The sequence below is a fragment of the Lissotriton vulgaris genome, chromosome 8 (assembly GCF_964263255.1).
Source record: "Lissotriton vulgaris chromosome 8, aLisVul1.2, whole genome shotgun sequence".
Classification (NCBI taxonomy): Eukaryota; Metazoa; Chordata; class Amphibia; order Caudata; family Salamandridae; genus Lissotriton; species Lissotriton vulgaris.
The window spans coordinates 962,371,543-962,390,881 of NC_141696.1; positions in this window are offsets into that span (position 1 = coordinate 962,371,543).

Below are 19,339 nucleotides of genomic sequence, written 5' to 3' on the forward strand. Positions count from 1 at the left end.
CAGCAGGAAAAGCAGCACAACAAGGGGCAAGCACTCCTAATGGGGCAATGGAGGCAAGCCTATGACTAATCTGTGTGCCTCACACATCCCTGCTTGCCCCACACGCTCCCACAGGATCTCGGTCTCCTAGCATTACGTCCCCTGGCATCTCAATCATCTGCCTCCTGCCAAGGGGCAATTTTTTTAGCATAGACATTTTGTCTAAATACCCAGCAGCAACAAAATAGTGGGGCACAGTTTGTTTCATGGCCCCTTGCTGCAGAGCCAAAAATAAAAGCCAACATCAGTCTCGCCCCAGCCGACCCAGCCCGTCCCAGCAGCAGTGATAAGTTCAAATATGAGCACAAGCAGTAGGCATTCTCAGCGCCCAGAACAACAGGTGGTCAACCACAGACGATATAAGTTGAGGGGACCGTCAAAAACTTTGCACAATCACCACAAATTGGGTAAATCCTGCAAACAAAACCAACTAACATAGGATCGACAAGTACTTGCTATCTAACCGAGGTGAATGCTCCTGCTCCTGCTCAATCCTCATGGATAAATGGGCGCCACTTTCCGAGATCTTAGCCGATATAGTAAGGACTGTCAAAGGAAATAGAGAAACACTGCTTCCAAGCAACACAAATGACAGGTCCACAAAGCGCGGCCATCTTTCGGCAGTGAGACATATGGAAGCAATTGATCTCGGCTTAATGTTACCAGCAGGACTGGAGCAAAAAGGAGCAGAAAGGAGTGAGGCCTCCGCCCTCAACTCCAAAAGGACACAAGGAATACAAAGCCCAAAAAGCAGTGCAACAGAGTGCAATGAAGTCCCTGATGCCATGGAAGCTGACTTAAAAGAACTCACTCCCTGTAAAATCGGTGTGCCAGAACGCCCATTGTCAAGAAGAGAAAAAAGAAGATTAAGAAACAACAGAAAAAATCCAAGCTAAGAGGAAGGCAACTGCAATTAAGGAAAACTGACGACAGTCCGTCACAAAGGGACCCCAAGGTGGGCCAGCTTTATCCAATTTTTATAAATAAGAACTGGGGAACAAAGGCTTTTGACATGGTCCCACCCCCATTAGAACAGCAAAAACAGCTAATCGCAACAAGTAACCCACCTGCGACAAGTCAAAAGCCGCAAACAAGAACAGGACACTCCCCAGGGAGCCAAATGAGAGAGGACATAAGTTATGCACCAGTTGAAAAATTACACCGCATTCGTGGTCAATATCACTGCTACTGCCGGACAATATAAAACCACTACAGCAAAGCCCCGGGCACCAGCCCAGCATCAAGAATACCTACAGAGCTCGAAATCCAAACTAGGACCAGCCACAAGCAAACAAGGAAGCTCAACCATCGGGCTAGTCCAGGCGGCACAAGATCCAGGGAGAAACAAAACGGGTCATTGGTCAGGAACAGTAATCACCATCCATGAGGTAGTCCTCACCCCGAGATTCTATAGCACCGGCCAGCATGATATTTTGAACAGGTGCAACATTCTCCGCCTTTTCAAGCACCTTGCTGTGCTACAAACAGGGTACATAGAATGGGTGAGATTCTTGAGTATGAAGGGCGACACACACGGCAATTCAACCGTACTGGACTTTAAGAAAAAGGAAACTGTACAAGTCATCTTGAACAACTCTACACAACTCGCCGAGAGGGGCATTGATTGGCAGAATCTACAAATACCTATACATTCTAGCTTCAGACAAGGGGGACATGGGCCCCTGGTCAGTCCTGCAGGGGACAAATAGATCAGTACTCCCGGAGAATACAAGGAAGAGATATATGGACTACACAGGAATCAAGATCTCATGCCAAAACAATCATAGGGTTATTAGAGCCATCCCCTCCCCTTGGATTCATCTGGAAGCTAGGGAAGTACACAGAAGCATTCCTAACAGCAGCAAGTCCAGGTCCGGCAGGTGTGAGACCAAGGGAGGACCATTTCCTAAGAAGAACTTAACATTAATTTCATGGAATATCGCAGGGAGCAGGAAGATCACTGAGAATAATAACCTGAGGCAATTCCTGGAATCAGGATACATACTCTACCTTCAAGATACCTGGGCATTACCTAGCACACCATTGGCAGGGTTTTACGAACATCATGTTCCAGCAATAAAAAAGAACCTCTTTGGTCGCCCATCTGGCGCTCTATCAGTTTACATAAAACATGCATGCCCCCTCGTAGTGACTGGAATAAACCTAAACTTACCTGGGCTGCAAGGCCTACAAATCGAAGGCCTGAAATACACACTACAGCCAATGCGCCTCCTCATAATAAACTGCTACGTCAATCCAGCACAAACCATCATGAAAGATCAGTTGGAGGCATTGACAAGGGAAATAGACAGTCTCCTAAATAAATATAAAACGCATCAGGTAATCTTAGCTGGGGACTTTAACCTGAAGGACCTCGACAATCCAGTACCCCCAAATCGAGGAATGGGAAGGACCGCACTTTTTCACGACTTATTGGACAATCATAAGCTATCTTCAACTTACGCTGTGAAAGCAATATACTCGAATGGTGGGCAACCACAGCAGACCTTCCGGGACATCTCGACGATCAACTATATCATGGTCAGAGAAGCAATGGAGGCCAGTCTGGAAGATTTCACAGTCGAGAATAGGTTGGAAAGCGATCACAGGCCACTAATAGCAGTGTTCACGCTAGAAGTTCCATCAGCCTTTAAGTTCCAAGCTATCGTCGAGTCCAGAGGGGACGAAAATTACAGTCTCGTAAGGAGAATCAGATGGACAGACGAGACTGGAGCGAAGCTTCAAAACTGCTGGACCTAAAACAGGATGAGATCCCAGTAATGCCGTCTTCACCAATTAAAATATGGGAGACCATAGTCGAGGAGATACAAACGAGCTTGGGCCACCCAGACACAATGCTCTAGGCCCAGAAAGAAATCAACAGCTGGAAGCATTCGTCCAACCAAGGATATATGCAAGATCAAACGCCTCTTGCGTAAGGCATTAGTAATAAAGAAAAGAGGGAGTAGTCAAACAGATGGGACACTGATTGCATCATTGAGGGCAGCCCAAAGAAAGAAATGGTGGGAACACAAAAAAGCCCACATAGAGATGGAATGGATCAAAGTTTTCTCCCTGCTTAAACAGAAGAATTCAGCAGTATTATGGAGACAATTAAATCGGCTAAGTAGCAGAGGAGCTCAAAGAGAAAACGGTGTGGCAGAGCAAGACTGGCTGGTCCACGTAAAGCAGCTATATTCAATTCCCCATTTAAACACATGCAACACAGAAGATCCTACCCGTGGGGTGGACTTTCACCACCCACCAAGGGCAAAGATCGAAGAAATAATCTCTAGCCCCTGAAATCCTTCCGAGGGTCTACGAGACCAGGCAGAGATGTTTTGCACACTGTCGGCCCAGATAATCCCTCAAACGGTCATGAAGATACTCAAGAATATGAAGAATGATGGGGCCCCTGGACCAAATCGGATACCCGTCCCGGTTTTTAAAAAGGCCCCCGATTTTTGGGCATCCGTCCTCACTCCTCTTTACAACCATTCCTAAATGACATTAATAACCCCTGATTCATGTAGGGGCTCCATACTAGTCCCAATTTTAAAAAAAGGGGATCGTTTAAAGCCATCGAATTATAGGCTCATGGCTCTTATTGAAATAGAAGCCAAGGCCTACGCCCGCCTCATACTGAAGGATCTGGAGACATGGGCCGAGGGAAAAAGCATCATACCCTGCCATCAGAGTGGCTTTAGACCACAATCAGCGACAATGGACAATATTCTGGCATTAGCGCACCTAGCAACTGAGACAATAAAAAATAAAAACCCTCCCCTCTTTTGCTACTTCATTGATTACAGCACAGCCTTCGATAAAGTGGTACGAAATAGGCTATGGCGGAAACTAGAAAACTGGGGCGTTCCGCCAAACCTATTGAAGGCAATCAGATCACTTTACGAAGGCACCTGGGTGCGGGTCAAAACCAGCCCTGGCACAGTGTCCCCCAAAATAACAACGAACAACAGGCTGAAACAAGGATGTGTGCTGGTGCCTATCCTCTTTAACCTGTATACTCACCACTTGGAACACTCTACCATTGTCCATCAGAACTGACCTTTATCATAAAACGTTCCATAAAAATCTTAAAACTTGGCTCTTTAAACTGATATAAAATCTCCTGTCTGTCTATCTTCAGTCCAGCCTTCCGCAAGCGCTTTGAGACCGAACGGTGATTCATGCGCTATATTAAAATAAATACATACATACATACATACATATACGGTGGACTTGGTGGACGCCCTGTAAGGCGCCAGCCTAGTAGCACAGAGATTAGGTAGCATGATGCTGCCGGTGCTACAATATGCCGATGACACAGCCATAATGGCCCACACGAGGGTGGGCCTACATAGAGCCCTAAATGTGTTGAATCAATTCAACAAAGATAACAACCTTATAGTAAACCAACAGAAAACTAAGGTCGTCATTTTTGGGAGCTACCACTTGAAAAAGAAAACGCAATAGTCAATGGGAGATCTACAAATCAGTACAGTGGCAGAGTATAACTACCTAAGGGTTTGGTTTACGGAACGGGCCAAGGCAAATGTCCATCTGAAACAGCAGCCGTCCAAGGCCAAGAAGGTGATATTCCTGTTAAAACAACTGAGCTTACACCTGATAAGCCGCACTGCTGGACCAATATTAACTGCTTTAAAAGCAAAATTGCTGCCAGCCATTAGCCATGGCCACCACGCTTTTCCGGGGTCGCAGGATGCCCTTCTCATCGCAATCCAAGCCAAAGCATATAGGCCAGTCTTTTTTTATCCCAAGGCCGGCAAGGAAGTCAAGACTAAGATTGGAGCTAGGCCTGGTAAGACCAGACTTAATGTGCCAAGGGGAGATAATAAAACTATACTTAAGGATTATAAGGGCCCCAACAAACTCCTTAAGACACCAATTGAGAGCCATCTTTGAGGGGTCAAGATCAGCATGGCACACCTGCCTTGGCAAAGCACTCAAGACTTCAAAGATCGAGGAAAAGAGCATACCACTACCAGAAATCCCACTAAATGCATGGAAAAAACCCATAAACAGACAAGACCGCAAAACCTCATTTGATCTGGATCTTAAATCCCTTCCCTATAGCCCCCATCTAGATCCGCTGAACAGCTCCTACACAGTAGGCAAGGCACAACCCTACCTGCATGAGGCCCTGAAACCACATGCCAAAACCAAAATCCTCTCCATGAGACTGTGCGCTCTAGGAATTACCAAATGCAACCCCGCATGGGTTCACAAGGGGGAAATTACAAGCTGCAGACTGTAACCCTACATGAGAGAATCCTGGCTTCACCTTTTATGCTGCTGCGCTTCCCTCATGAACGAACGTCGTTGACTTCTCCGCCCAGTCTGCATCACCAAGGGAATCAAGATATGCCGCGAAGGATCAGCCTTGTGCTTCTCTAGAACAACCATGAGGGCCTTGGCGAGTCTTGGGAAATGTATTCATCTGATTAGAATGGCTTTAAAGGCAGCAAAAAAACACAAATAAACTAGGGCCACCAGTGAGGTATAACAAGGGGGTCAATGCAGCCTCCCCTCAAATGAGGGAAGAGCCTTGATCCTATTCACCCGTCCTACAGAGACCGCATAACATCAATGGCTCAAAATGGAAGGCACCAGGAGAACGATCCACAGACTGTGTAGCAGAAAACCGCTAAGGCCTACGCAGCTGTCTAAGAAACTCTGTGCAAGGCCTTATGTTAAAGACCCAGCACTGGCGGCCTAAGTGGGTGCAGCGGAGAGGGAATATAATATTTGAATAACATTTTTTTATCCAACAGCCTCATAGTTCTTTTTTATTGTTTTTATTGAAAAAGAAAGCAGGGCATAGTACAAGTACATGGCATCTACATTGAGCCTTATGGACTGCGATCAACATCGTTGACATCACACACATCGCTAATGCAGGATACATCCTAGTTATCACTGATGGCACATCGTGGGACCCCGCCACCCCAACCCTCCCCTCACTCCGACACGTCATCTATGTCCTGCATGGGTGGGGTCACAGAGATAGCCCAGTAATTTGTTCCATGCACTCCACACTTTCTCACATTTTCAAGGGCATCCACGGTGCGGGTATACCACTCTCTCTGCCATCATAGCTGCATCCAGATTCTTTCACCATTCTCTGAGTGTTGGCACCTCTCCGGACCCCCAGTTTCTGGCAATATTACGTTTGACAAACATTACACCCAGCGTAACCCAGTCTTGATCCGAGTGGGAAAGATCATTCAGTTCCCACAAATTCAGGAGACAACACTTTGGCTCCGGGACAATAGTTACCTCCTCCACCTTTGCTAGTGTTTGCATGACTCTGACCCTGTACTCTGCAATCCGGGGGCACTGCCATATAGTATGAAAAAAGGTTCCCACCTCTCCACAGTCTCTCAAGAAAAATGGTTTGCGGTCCTTCCTATAGTGTGGAGGGTAACCCTGGTATAGTACACACGATAAAATATCTTAAGCTGCACTAAACAGAGTCTCGAAGGTATGGCCACCTCCCGTGGGGACGACAGCCCTATCTGCCAGTCTGCATCGTCGATATCGTCGGTGGACCATTTGGCCTAAGTGTCAGCATCGGGTCTGGTATATTATTGATTAGTTTAAGAAACGTGAATGAGGTTGCCTTTTTGGGCATGTGTTCAGTCAGAAGCCTATACTCCAAAGGGGTGGGCTCTGGTATGTCAGCGCCAGGCAGGAGAACAGAGCTAAGGGCATGTCTAATTTGCATGTATCGAAACCTCTTGGTGGGCGCCAGTCCATATTGGATCCTAAGCTGTTCAAATGACACCATTTCACCCTTCTTCCATACCACTGTGGAGATACCTATCAAGTCCCACTGCTGGAATCCCTTGCTGTTACGATATTGACCTAGCTGTCTCGCCGACCAGAGTGGAGTCATTTGTGTAATAGTACCTTTGCATTTGAGGCGTACCTGCGCTGCATACCATATGCAAATTGTGTGTGCCCTCGGTCCTATGAGGGAGGAAGATCTACCCTTATCATACAGTGCGGAAAAGATTCCTGCTTCTCCCAGCCCCTGCCTATCTGCCTGGAACACTGGTTCCGTCTGAGGCGTATGTAACCATTGATCAATTATCTTTAATTGGGCTGCCCAATAATATAACTGAATGTCTGGAAGAGCTATTCCACCATCGTACCAGCCCCGTACTAGCTTGCCCCATGTTATGCGTGCTTGCTTGTTTCCCCAAAGCAAGCCAGAGACAACCGCCTCTATCCTCTTGAAATACTTTAGTGGTACAGCAAACAGAGTGTTCTCTAAAACATAAAAAAACCGAGGGAGTGTCATCATTTTAAAAAGGGCTGCCTTGCGCAGCAAGGTCAGCGGCAGGTTATGTCAGTGTTCCACGTCGCGCCGAAACCACTCGATGGGGGGCATCAGATTTTTCTGGAGAAATTCCTCCGACCTGGGCGTCACCCAAATACACAAATATTTGAAGGCGTCCCCCGTGATTTTAAGTAGGCAGTCCACTGGGAGCAGTGGGGGTGGGTCTCGCAGGATAAATAATATCCATTTAGACCAATTGATGGTGTACCCTGACGTCCGACCAAAAATTTCACAAATGTTCAAAAGTACCAAAATAGAGCGTCTAGGGGAAGTCAGGTAGAGAAGCACATCATCCACGTACAAAGAGATGCAGTCTTCCCAGGTCATAGTCCATGTAATTCCCCGAATCATAGGGTCCCATTGAATCCACGCTGCCAATGGCTCCAGCGCCAGGGCAAATAGCAATGGTGACAGTGGACAGCCCTGGCGTGTGCCTCGTGTGAGTGGGAAGTCTCTAGAGATATGTCTATTCACCACCACGTGCGCCAGAGGATGTGAGTACAACAAGTGCACCCATGCACAAAATTTGGGGCCGAAGCCCAGATGTCGAAGGACCTCAAATAAATAAGGCCATTCCACCATGTTGAATGCCATCCGAGCATCGAGAGAGAGAGTATAGTCGCAGGTTCCTGAATATATGTCATGCGCGCTAGCACCGCCTGCAACCTCCTGAGGTTAAGTGCAGGGTTCCTGTTGGGCATAAACCCGGACTGGTCCAGGTGAACTAAGGTCTCAAGGTGCTGGGTTAAGCGTATGGCAATCAGTTTGGCAAGATTCTTAGATTCAGCATTGAGTAAAGATATTGGTCGGTACGAGGAACAGTCGTCAGGGGTTTTACCAGACTTTGGGACCGTTATTATGGTAGCCATTCGTTGATCGAGCGGCAGCTCCCCTGCTTTCAAACTATCTGAGAACATTGTTAAGAGATGTGGGGCAGTTAGATTGGATGTCCGTTTCTAAAGTTCAATGGGTATTTCATTGGGCCCTACAGCCTTCCCAGACTGCAGGGAGTAGATGGCAGCCTGCAGTTCCTCAACCGTGAGGTCGGCCTCCAACGAGAGAAACGCCTCTGCAGACAAAGCAGGCATTTTGATATCTTTGATGTAAGTCAGTGCCTCTTCTGTCGTCATGCGTGAGCCTGAAGTGTATACCCGCTCAAAGTACCCGGCCAGTGTATCCACTATGTCCTGCGGAGTGGTCACTATATCAGCAGATGGAGTATGCAGCTGCACTATTGTCCTCTGTGCTCTTTCCTTCCTGTCCAGCCATGCTAAAAGCTTGCCTGCCTTATCCCCTACTTCGTATATCCTGTGACGGGTAGCCTGCAGCCGTATCCTAACCAGTTCATGTTTGTGTTCCCTAAGCTTGCTTTGTTTAAGGCGTAAGGCTTGTTCTGTCGCTGGAGAGGGACTTTCAGCATGTCGAGCATTAACCTCGGCCAGTTCAGTGTCCAAGGTATCTAACTCGCTCTGCTCTGCCCGTTTATAGCCTGCTATGGAGACAATAGCTTGTCCCCTCACCACAGTTTTGTATGCCTCCCACAAAATACTAGGGGATTGCACCGAGGACACATTCTCTTGGAAGTAATGTTTTGTAGCTGTAACAATATCTTTACGTATCCTGGGGACGGAGAAAAATCCTAGCTTTAAGACTTTCGGTATACACAGAAGGCATTTAAGAGTCCTAAAGTTAGGACTCCTAACTTCTGTGAATACCGAAATGAGTAAGTGCCGTCTGTGAATACCAAAATGAGTAAGTGCCTTCTATGAATACCAAAATGGTAGTAAGTTTAGGATTTTGTCTTAAGTTAGTTCTGTGAATCAGGTCCATTGACTTTTGATGTGAAATAGGAAAAATAAAGAAATGTCTATTTAGTGACTGAATTGGACAAAGTGAATGCAGAAAACCTGTGTGCTGTCCATGACCTTCGTATGCCAGGTGGAGCCGCAGTGATGCTTGAGGGCTGTCGCCCTTTTGCATTGCTCTATCCAGAAGAGAGCAGTCACACTGTGCAATGCTGTGACCTGAAGGGGATGTTTTCCTGTGTGCGCTGTCTCAAACCCCATAGGCCAGGAAGGGGATCATGGTGCAGTGAGAGGGCTGTTGCCCTGGAGCAGCGTGCAGCTTTGAACAAGGTGCAAGCCATTACTCAGAGAGGAAGAGCAATGATTCAACCACCCAACAATCCAGGAGGACCCAAGACCTGCTGCCGGGTTCAGGGAGGCTTACCACATAGACAGTGGAGTGTGAAGACACCTGCAGCCTCTACTGTAGCATCCAGTTTTCTGTCACCTTCCGCAGCAGACACATGACAGGGCACTCCAACACTCTGCTCCAGTGAAAGCAGGTAAGACTGAATACTGGGCCACCAATAGTGGGCTTGCTCTGACTGACACAATACAGCGCATGGGGCACTTTGATTTTCTCAAAGCCATAATGGAACTTCTAAGACTTAAACTCACTAGAGGGCCAAGCTGGAATGCCGCCTCACATAAATAGGGAATAACCTTGATTCGTTTACAGGGAATTGTAACTCAACAGCTGATTTAAGGAAAGCTAGTGTGCCCCCCTTTAGAAGACTGCTTATATTATTTGCACACAAAATACGTTGATGGATGTACAGGAACGCCAATGCACCACCAATTTAAAACCTACCTGACGCACTGTAACGCTAGGCAGTGTAATGGGCTGACTTGCATATTTCCTCCCCCCCAAACCCATGCAAAAACTATCCTATGAGGCTATTTCCTCTTTCTATGTGTACTGCAGAATGCAGCACATACGGAAAGAGGAAATAACGAGGAGAAATGGTTATATTTCTCCTGGTTACTCCAGCTTCAGGTAGGCTCGCCAGTTTGGTGCAAAGCTATGTTTCCAACTCTTTGTAAATATGGTTTGCATCAAAATACATCGATGGATGCATAGGAACGCCCTAGCACCACCCATATAATGCCACCTGACGTATTACGTTTTTTTTCCCACAAACCCACACAAACGTGATTTGTGTGGTATTGTAAATCCCAAAATAGATTTTACATCAGGGTTGTGCCAGAAACGTGGCTCATTCCTGATGTAAAATCTGGGCCTCAATTTATACATTTTGTTTTAAACCTCTGGCACAAAGAAAGCAGCAACAAGGAGAAAACTGACAGTAAATCTGTTCTGCTTAATTGGTTGAAAAGACTATATTTTAAAATATCTTATGGGGTTAAGGCACCTACTTGCTGCAGAGATCTGTATGATCCCGGTAAATCCGAGTGAATAATAATTGTAAGATAACTCTGGAAGTTAATTCACTTGCTGGAAAGATCTGTGTTTGGTGCAGCCTCAGTTTTGACTCAAAGTAGCATAGAGGATTATTGTGTCTCCTGCAAAACACGTCATGTAACATGCAAATAATAGATTTTTTTTTACTTAGATAGGTAAGTGGGTTACGGTTTTAAACACAGAGATCCTTATGTTACTTGAAGTTGCATTGTAAACCTTCTAATTGAGCACAGTGAGCTATGAAAGATATGTGACTTCTACATCTTGTAAACCCCCACTGTTTAATGTAACACACCCTGTATACTGATTTACAAACTTATGATTATTGTATATGTAATATGCATGTGTGTGGTAGATAGCTTTGACACCCTACATTGGGATGAGTAGTGCTAAACAAGAATAAATCGTAGTATTTAAATTATGTTGACGCCTCCTCATGAGTAGTAAGTGCTATATAAATACAATTTATTTTGTGTAAATTCTGGAAAAGATCAACACATCTGACATTCTTACAGTGCAAGTGTATCGCCTAAACCGGGACTGAACAAAGTGAAAAGCTGCCTATCTTAAGTATGTGTGAAATGCTAACATGGTGTTAGCCTTTGTTTCCCCTTGCTGCATGTGCATTTGTAACTAGGTGTGAAGCTCCTGACTGCTCCCAACCAGGAGACTTGAACAAAAGAAGGCCTGATAACCCCCCAAATTTGGCCTATTTTATGGGCCCAGCTTGAGTCTGAAATAAGAAAGTCCACCTGCACCTTTTCTGGATCGAAAGCAAATAACGTGCAGGTGTGCACCCTGTGAAAATAGTGGGTGTGTGGACCTCCGACATGTGCTCTGTATATAATGATACAAATAGCATGCATTGCTAGAGAGGTAGATAAGGGTTTTTTTATACACTTGCTCGAAAGCACCAAAACAAACTATGGGGACCGGTTCCAATAGTGTGCCAATCCTCACAGCAATGTTGTTTGTGTGAGTTTGTTAGGAAATACCAACACCGTGAAGAAGGGTCCAGTCGTCTTATTTTGAGTTACTCAGGTCCACACATATTCTCTCAATCAATCAATCAATCAATCAATCAATCAATCAAGGCGCTGAAGGGGGGGTGCTGCTACTGCTCTAAAAGCCAGGTTTTGAGGTGTTTCCTGAAGGTGAGATGGTCCTGGGTCATTCGTAGGTGTGCGGGGATGGAGTTCCATGTTTTGGCTGCCAGGTACGAGAACGATCTTCCTCCGGCGGTGGTTCTGCGAATCCGTGGGACGGTGGCGAGGGCGAGGCTGGCGGATCGGAGCTGGCGGGTGGCGGGTGGCGAGAGACGGTTGTTGAGGCATCCGGGCCCATGTTGTGGAGCGCTTTGTGTGCGTGGTTGAGGAGCCTAAATGTGATCCTCTTGTCGACGGGGAGCCAGTGCAGGATTCTCAGGTGGGCAGATATGTGGCTGTGGCGAGGGATGTCGAGGATTAGTCGTGCGGAGGCATTTTGTATGCGTTATAGTCGTTTCTGAAGTTTGGCAGTGGTCCCTGCGTATAGGGTGTTTCCGTAGTCCAGTCGGCTGGTAACGAGGGCCTGGGTGACCGTCCTTCTGGTTTCGGTGGGGATCCACCTGAGGATCTTTAGGAGCATGCGCAGGGTGTTGAAACATGATGATGAGACGGCGTTGACTTGTTTGGTCATCGTGAGGGAGGAGTCCAGGATGAATCCCAGGTTGCGTGCGTGGTCCGATGGTGTCGTCGCGGAGCCCAGTGCTGAGGTCCACCAGGTTTTGTCCCAGGTGGATGGGGATTATCCGAGGATGAGTACCTCCATCTTCTCTGAGTTCAGCTTCAGGCGGCTGAGCTTCATCCATTCTGCAACGTCTTTCATTCCTTCCTGTAGGTTGGTTTTGGCGGTGGCTCGGTCTTTGGTGAGGGAGAGTATCAGTTGGGTGTCGTCGGCGTAGGATATGATGTTGATGTTGTGTTTTCGTGCGATGGCGATGAGGGGGCTCATGTAGAAGAGGGTTGGGCTGAGTGAGGAGCCTTGGGGTACGCCGCAGATGATCTCAGTGGCTTCTGAGCAGAAGGGAGGGAGACGGACTCTATGGGTTCTGTCGGAGAGGAACGAGGTGATCCAGTCCAGGGCCTTTCCTTGGATCCCAGTGTTGAAGAGGCGGGTTATTAGGGTGCGATGGCATACGGTATCGAAGCCTGCTGAGAGGTCCAGGAGGATGAGGGTGGTTGTTTCTCCGTTGTCCATCAGGGTCTTGATGTCATCGGTGGCCGCGATGAGGGCAGTCTCGATGCTGTGGTTGGCTCGAAATCCGGATTGCGATGGGTCGAGCGAGTTGTTTGTCTCGAGGAAAGCAGTCAGCTGTTTATTGACGGTCTTCTCGATGACTTTGGCCGGGAAGGGGAGAAGAGAGATGGGGCTGGAGTTCTAGAGGTCTTTGGGGTCCGCTGTGGGTTTTTTCAGCAGGGAATTGATTTCTGTGTGCTTCCAGCTCTAGGGGAAGGCGGCTGACGCGAACGAGCTGTTTATGACGTTCCGGAGATGGGGTGCGATTATGGTGTCGGCTTTGTTGAAGATATGAAGGGGGCAAGGGTCCAAGGGGGAGCCGGAGTGGATGGAGTTCATGACGTTGGTGGTGTCTTCAGTGCTGATGGGGGTCCAGGCGCTGAGGGTGGTGGTGGGGGTTGCTGGTTCGGTGGCTGGAGGCGGAGTCTGGGGTCCGAAGCTGTCGTGTATATTTGCGATCTTTCGGTGGAAGAATGTGGCGAGGGAGGTGCAGAGTTCTTGTGACGGTGTGATGTCGTTGTTGCTAGCGCTAGGGTTGGAGAGCTCTTTGACGATGTTGAAGAGTTCCTTGCTGTTGTGGGTGTTGTTGTTGTTGTCTAGTCGCTCTTTGAATGATGTTCCCAATGCAGTAAGAAGTTTAGCTATTTTAAGAATCTTCACTAACCAGAGACTGAAAAGTTTGTATGGCGTTTCAACTGAGAAGTCATTCAGGAATAGAATAGATAGGGTTAACTGAAGTTCTACAGCACCCACCACCATGTACACATTTGAACTAATGTTAATGTGTACAGATGTAGCTGACTAGTGGTGTCTTCCACTGTGCACTTTTCTAACTTTTTTTCACAATTGAATGAACTCAGCTGTCTTACCAGGACGCCACCAGCAGTGCATACCTCCCCCCACATACATAAGAAGGTAATAACACCGACATCAGCAGTGCAAGTTTCACACACACATCACTTGTGTAGGAGTCAGGACACTGGAAGGAGAGATAGCACAGGAAGCAGCAGTTCTAGCGCCAATGCACACTCCACTAAACACACACACAAAACACACAGGGTAAACAATGTTTATGCAAAACTTTTTTCCCGCATGGAATTACAACACGGTCGTTACAACGATCGCGTTGTGATTCCACATACCATTACACCGCAAGTCGGAACAACGACTTGTGGAGGGGGGGAGGCGTTGGATTTAAAATCCAACACCTTCCCTACTGTCCGCACAGACTGGAGTTGGAATAGTAAATTATACTATTCCAACATCCAGCGCCCCACCTCCGCAAGTCATTGTTACGACTTGTGGAGTAATGGTATGCGGAATCACAACTGTTGTAACAACTGCATTGTGAATCCCTGCAGGGAAAAAGACTGCGGGACAAACAGATATATTCAACACCCAGATACACGCAAAGTAAATACTGCATTATAAGCCTCTCTCGCCCACAGAGAGGGTCCAGAACAGGCAACATCAGTAAAACGTCATCAGAACAGGTTCAGCACTCATAACAGTAATGCACGTTTCCTCAAATACACAGTATGTGTACAGCACAAACACACAGTGGAAGCCCCCTTGTAAACACCGAACAAGTACTAAGGGCCATATTTATCAAATAGTAACACAGTGCAGTAAGTCACCTTGCTGCACCCTGTTACAGGGAAATGGCAGCAATGCTCTGTATTTATCACAAAACAGCGCATTCCTGTCTTTTTCCAGCACTGGTGCACCATGTGCTGCCTAGCGCCAACGCAGGTACCCCTGAATCATAGTGCAAGAGTGCCTGCGTTGCAAGCAGTATTTTTTGGGGGCAGGAAGGGGCACCTTTCTGCACAAAAACAATCCCCTGAGGCATTTTCCTTTTTCTATGGGTGCTGCAAAATGCAGCACACATAGAAAGAGGAAGTAACAAGGAGAAATAAAGATACATCTCCTTGTTACACATCCCCTGGGAAGGCAGATAATTTTATGGTGCTCTCTCTGATATATCAGTAATGGTATTTCCTGGAATACATCAAAATCCAGGGTGTTGTGTGGCAACACTCACGCAATGCCCATGGTACACCTCCCTGGGGCAGAGTGACACAACCTAGCAATTTGTGGTGAGTTGCATTACTCCAGATTTATCAAGTGCCTCAGGGCTACTCAAGGTGGTCTTGCGTGGCTTGATAAATCGCATTTAATAGTTGCATCGCGCACACATCCTATTTCTTTTTGATAAAAGAGCAGCCGCAACTTTCCTGTTAATTTGCGGTTAGCCAATCATGGCCTTGCTTTAGACTCAGGATCCGTGCATCCCCACGAGGGGATACATGAAGGATTTATGTCCCTAAAGATACAAATAAATTTTTCCTTTAATAACTCCAAAGTACTGAACAGATTTACATCAAATTACAATAAGCACTCTTCCTGGACCAAGATCTACCTTTCTGCCAAATGTGATGTAAATCTGTTCAGATGTTTCAGTTGTAGTGGTGTTCAAAAAAAGCAAAATCCCCTTAGACACTGCATGGGAAAAAGCTTTTTGAGACCTCCTTTTGTCTTGGTCCATGCTTCACTAATTACCTTGAAACTTTCCACAAAGCACCTACAGTGAGTGGCAAAGTAGTTTACATTTTTTTGTGAAGATTCATTAAAGAGCGCCAATGTTAATAGCAAAACAAAAAACGCTTCGTAGTGGGTAAAGTTGGTCCTAACCATAACTACCTACTGTCTATTACCAGTAGTTAATGTATGTGTTCTTCTGTAACTTGACCCTAGCTATAAAGCAATAGAAAGTTGTGCATTGCAAGGTGGGGTTACAAAGTAACAAGTAAGAATTGCTTGTAAATGGGAGGATTCTATTTATTGGAGTCAATGGTCGGGGGGGGGGAATGAAACTGCAAATAGTTCCAAAAGTCCATCATTCAAGTCTTCTGTTATTGAAAACGTCACTACTGTAAATTGTGCTACAGCTCATCCAACACATATTTCGTCATATGGGTGTAACCCAAAGACTTCATCAGGGCATGGAAATACATTCAAGTTGCAGAATATATATTACCTACTGGCGTTCACAACCAAAGTTTCCATAGGCAAAGCGTTTTTTTGTTTTGTCAATACAAACAATGTCCCCTTTGTGAGTCAGCTGCTGTGTTGAGAGTTTCGGGGTGATCCATCAAGTGGGGGCCGAGAAAAAAGGGGGTCCAAAAAATGTTTTCCCCATGTTATGTCTATGAAGATTTTTCATGTTTTGAACATGACTACTGAACAAAGCGCTGAATGGAATTATACCAAATTTGGCAGAAAGCTGGATGTTGGTCCAGAAAACATTCCTTTTGTGATCTGGTGTAAATCCATTCAGTAGTTTTAGAGATATTTAGGTTTAAAAATATAAGTATCTAGGGACGCGGGTACTTGCAGTTGACTCACGGATCCTCCTCAAATTTGATTGGCTGCGAACACTTCAGCAGGAAGTGTTGGCAGCCATCTTGGTACTTGGCTCAAAGCCAAGTCCCACAAAAAAAGTGAAAAATAAAGAAAAAGTGGCAGGGTAGGAATACCTTTGGCCCCCAAATATGGTGGGGGGAACCTGGTGGGGGGACCCACAGGGATTATGCTGGAGTTAAAAATATTTTTTTAATTACATTTTGCTGTAATTTGCGGGTAGACCTGTGTGAAAATGTTTGGTTTTTTAAACACGTTGGCTCCCGCACGTCTTTTTTATGAAGCCCTTGGGTGGGCCAAATCCTGGGGCAGTGTAAATTAATTATGCGCACCCGGGGACTACCGCCTCCCCAGGGCAAACAATAAAATGATGTGGTGGGGTCCACAGAACCCCACCAAAGCCCTGGGGTCCATCAACTCCCAAGGGCATTCTATGCAATTTGTGTGCTGGTTGTCCTGGGCATCCCCGTGCCCTGTGGACCATCACCTCCCCAGGGCAAATGTTGTATTAATGCAAGGGGGGCACATGGCCCCCCCCGCAGCCCCGGGAACTGCCACCTCTCTGGGGCTAAAGTGAAAAAAATGCAGGGGGCCTGGTAGTACCTCCCCGGGGCAAATGTAAACAATTAAAGTGGAGGTGCTACACAGCCACTCGCAACCCAGGGGGCTATCACATCCCTGGGGCTGTGTCCTGCAATGGGGTGGGTCATGCGGCCTCCCTCCTGAAGCTATAAATTGCCCTCTGGACCAACCCCCCCCCCCCCCCCCCCCCCCAGGGCCTGCTCCTACTATGTTCAGGGTGTCCACCCCCAGGGACATAGCTGTTTTTCAAAGGCTTGCTGGGAGTTTTACTACTGCCGCCAAGCTATAGCAAACTGTGCTCCACTTTGAGCAAGCAAGAGCATTTTGCTATCATTTGCTTAAAGTAGAGCACAATTGCTTTGACAGAGAGGGAACTGCATGTTAGCAGCTCCCTCTGTGTCAAAGCAATGCTGGCTCCCTTGAGGCTCCCCTGTTGTCCCCAACACTAGAAAGTGGGTGCCCTGGTTATGACCAGGGTACCCACACTAGAGGCCGGGCCCAAGGGGATGAGGTCCCTGGGTCAAAAATCATCCTGGGAGGGGGCCGCACGACCAGATCCCAGAAGATGGGGTCCCTGAGGCCAAAATCAGCCCAGAGAGGGGGCCAAGCGACTCCCCCTCCCCTATTCAAAATAGTCTTGGCTCTGCAGGATGGGGTCCCAGGGCCAAAATTGGCCCAGGGAAGGGGGCCACATGGCCCCCATCCCATACTGAAAAAAACCCAAAAAAAACAGCAGGCCGCCAGAGGACCAATCCCTTAGCAGGCCACAAGAGGTCCACCCCCTCTCTTCACCACTCTGCAAACACACCTCCTGGCACACCGTTGGTTGGGGGATGATGTCCCCTTGGCTGCAGAGGGTCCTTTGGGGGCAACAAGACCTGCTGTTACCTCCAGTCATTCCCACACAGTGGGATTGCTGAGAGGTCTTCAGAGGCCATGCCACCTTTCTCCACCACTCTGCAAACATGACTGCTGGTGTGCTACTTGTTGAGGGATAAAGTCCCCTTGCCTCCTGAAGGTCCTTGGGGGTCAGAAAACTCTCCAGTAACCCAATCAGCAGCATTACTGAGAGGACTTCCAAGGCCATGCCCCCTTTCTCCAGCACTCTGCAAATATACCTTCTGGTGCACAGCTGCTTGGAGAGTAAAGTCCCATGGGCTCCAGAAGGGTCCTTGGGGGCCAACTCCCTCACCCGTTACCTCTAGTAAGTCTCACACTGTGGGACTGCTGAGAGGTCTTCGGATACCATGCCCCTTTTATCTACAACTCTGTAAACGTGTCTCTTGGCGCACTGCTGGTTGGGGGGTAAAGTTCCCTTGGCTGCTGAGGGTCCTTGGGGGCCAACTACCCCTCCTGTTACCTCTAGTAAGTCCCACAGAGCAGGATTGCTGAGAGGTTGTCAGAGATCATGCCCACTTTCTCCACCACTCTGCAATTGCAACTACTAGTTAAAGAAACATAGAACTTCATTGAAAAAACCAAAGGTTACCGGGATGTTATAGTTAGGTATTAGCATTTAAAAAGCCTTAGAAATTCATTGAAAAACCAAAGGTTACAGGGACGTTATAGTTAAGAAATGGAATTAAAAAAACATGGAAATTCACTGGAAAAAACTAATGTTACAGGTACGTTATAATTAGGCTCCAGTTTCACTCTTACAAAACCAATCAAATTCTGCAGTTATAACTATAACTCGTGCCCCCACAATGCACTGCTTATGACACCACTCATGCCATAGTCAGTGCCATCACTGATGACATGTCAGATGACATCACTGATAACATCATCTACAGAATCACTGACGCACCCCCTCATACCCCATAGTATCTTTAATACACTCACTCCCATACAACTATTCACAAACCCATTCACAGACCCATACCACAACTTACACACCCACTCACTGATTCATACATCTACACACACATCCACTCTCTCCCATATAGCCACTCATACACCCACTCACTCACTATTACAGCCACTAATATATTCACTCATATAGTAATAAAGAAATTTATAAAGCGCATCTCGGCGTGTCCCCGCGCTTATACCATACCAGCCATACAGCCACTCACACAGTCAGTCACCCATAGAGCTACTCACACAACTAGTCACTCACCCACACAATCACACAAACACTTACTTTCCCATACAGATACACACACCCACTCACTTAGTCATACAGATACTAACACAGTCAGTCACCCATAGAGCTACTCACACAACTAGTCACTCACCCACACAATCACACAGCCACTTACTTGCCCATACAGATACACACACCCACTCACTTACTCATACAGATACTAACACATGCTGACTCACCCATACAGAAACTCTCACATGCACTCACTCACCCATACAGTCACTCATATACCCTATCACTCA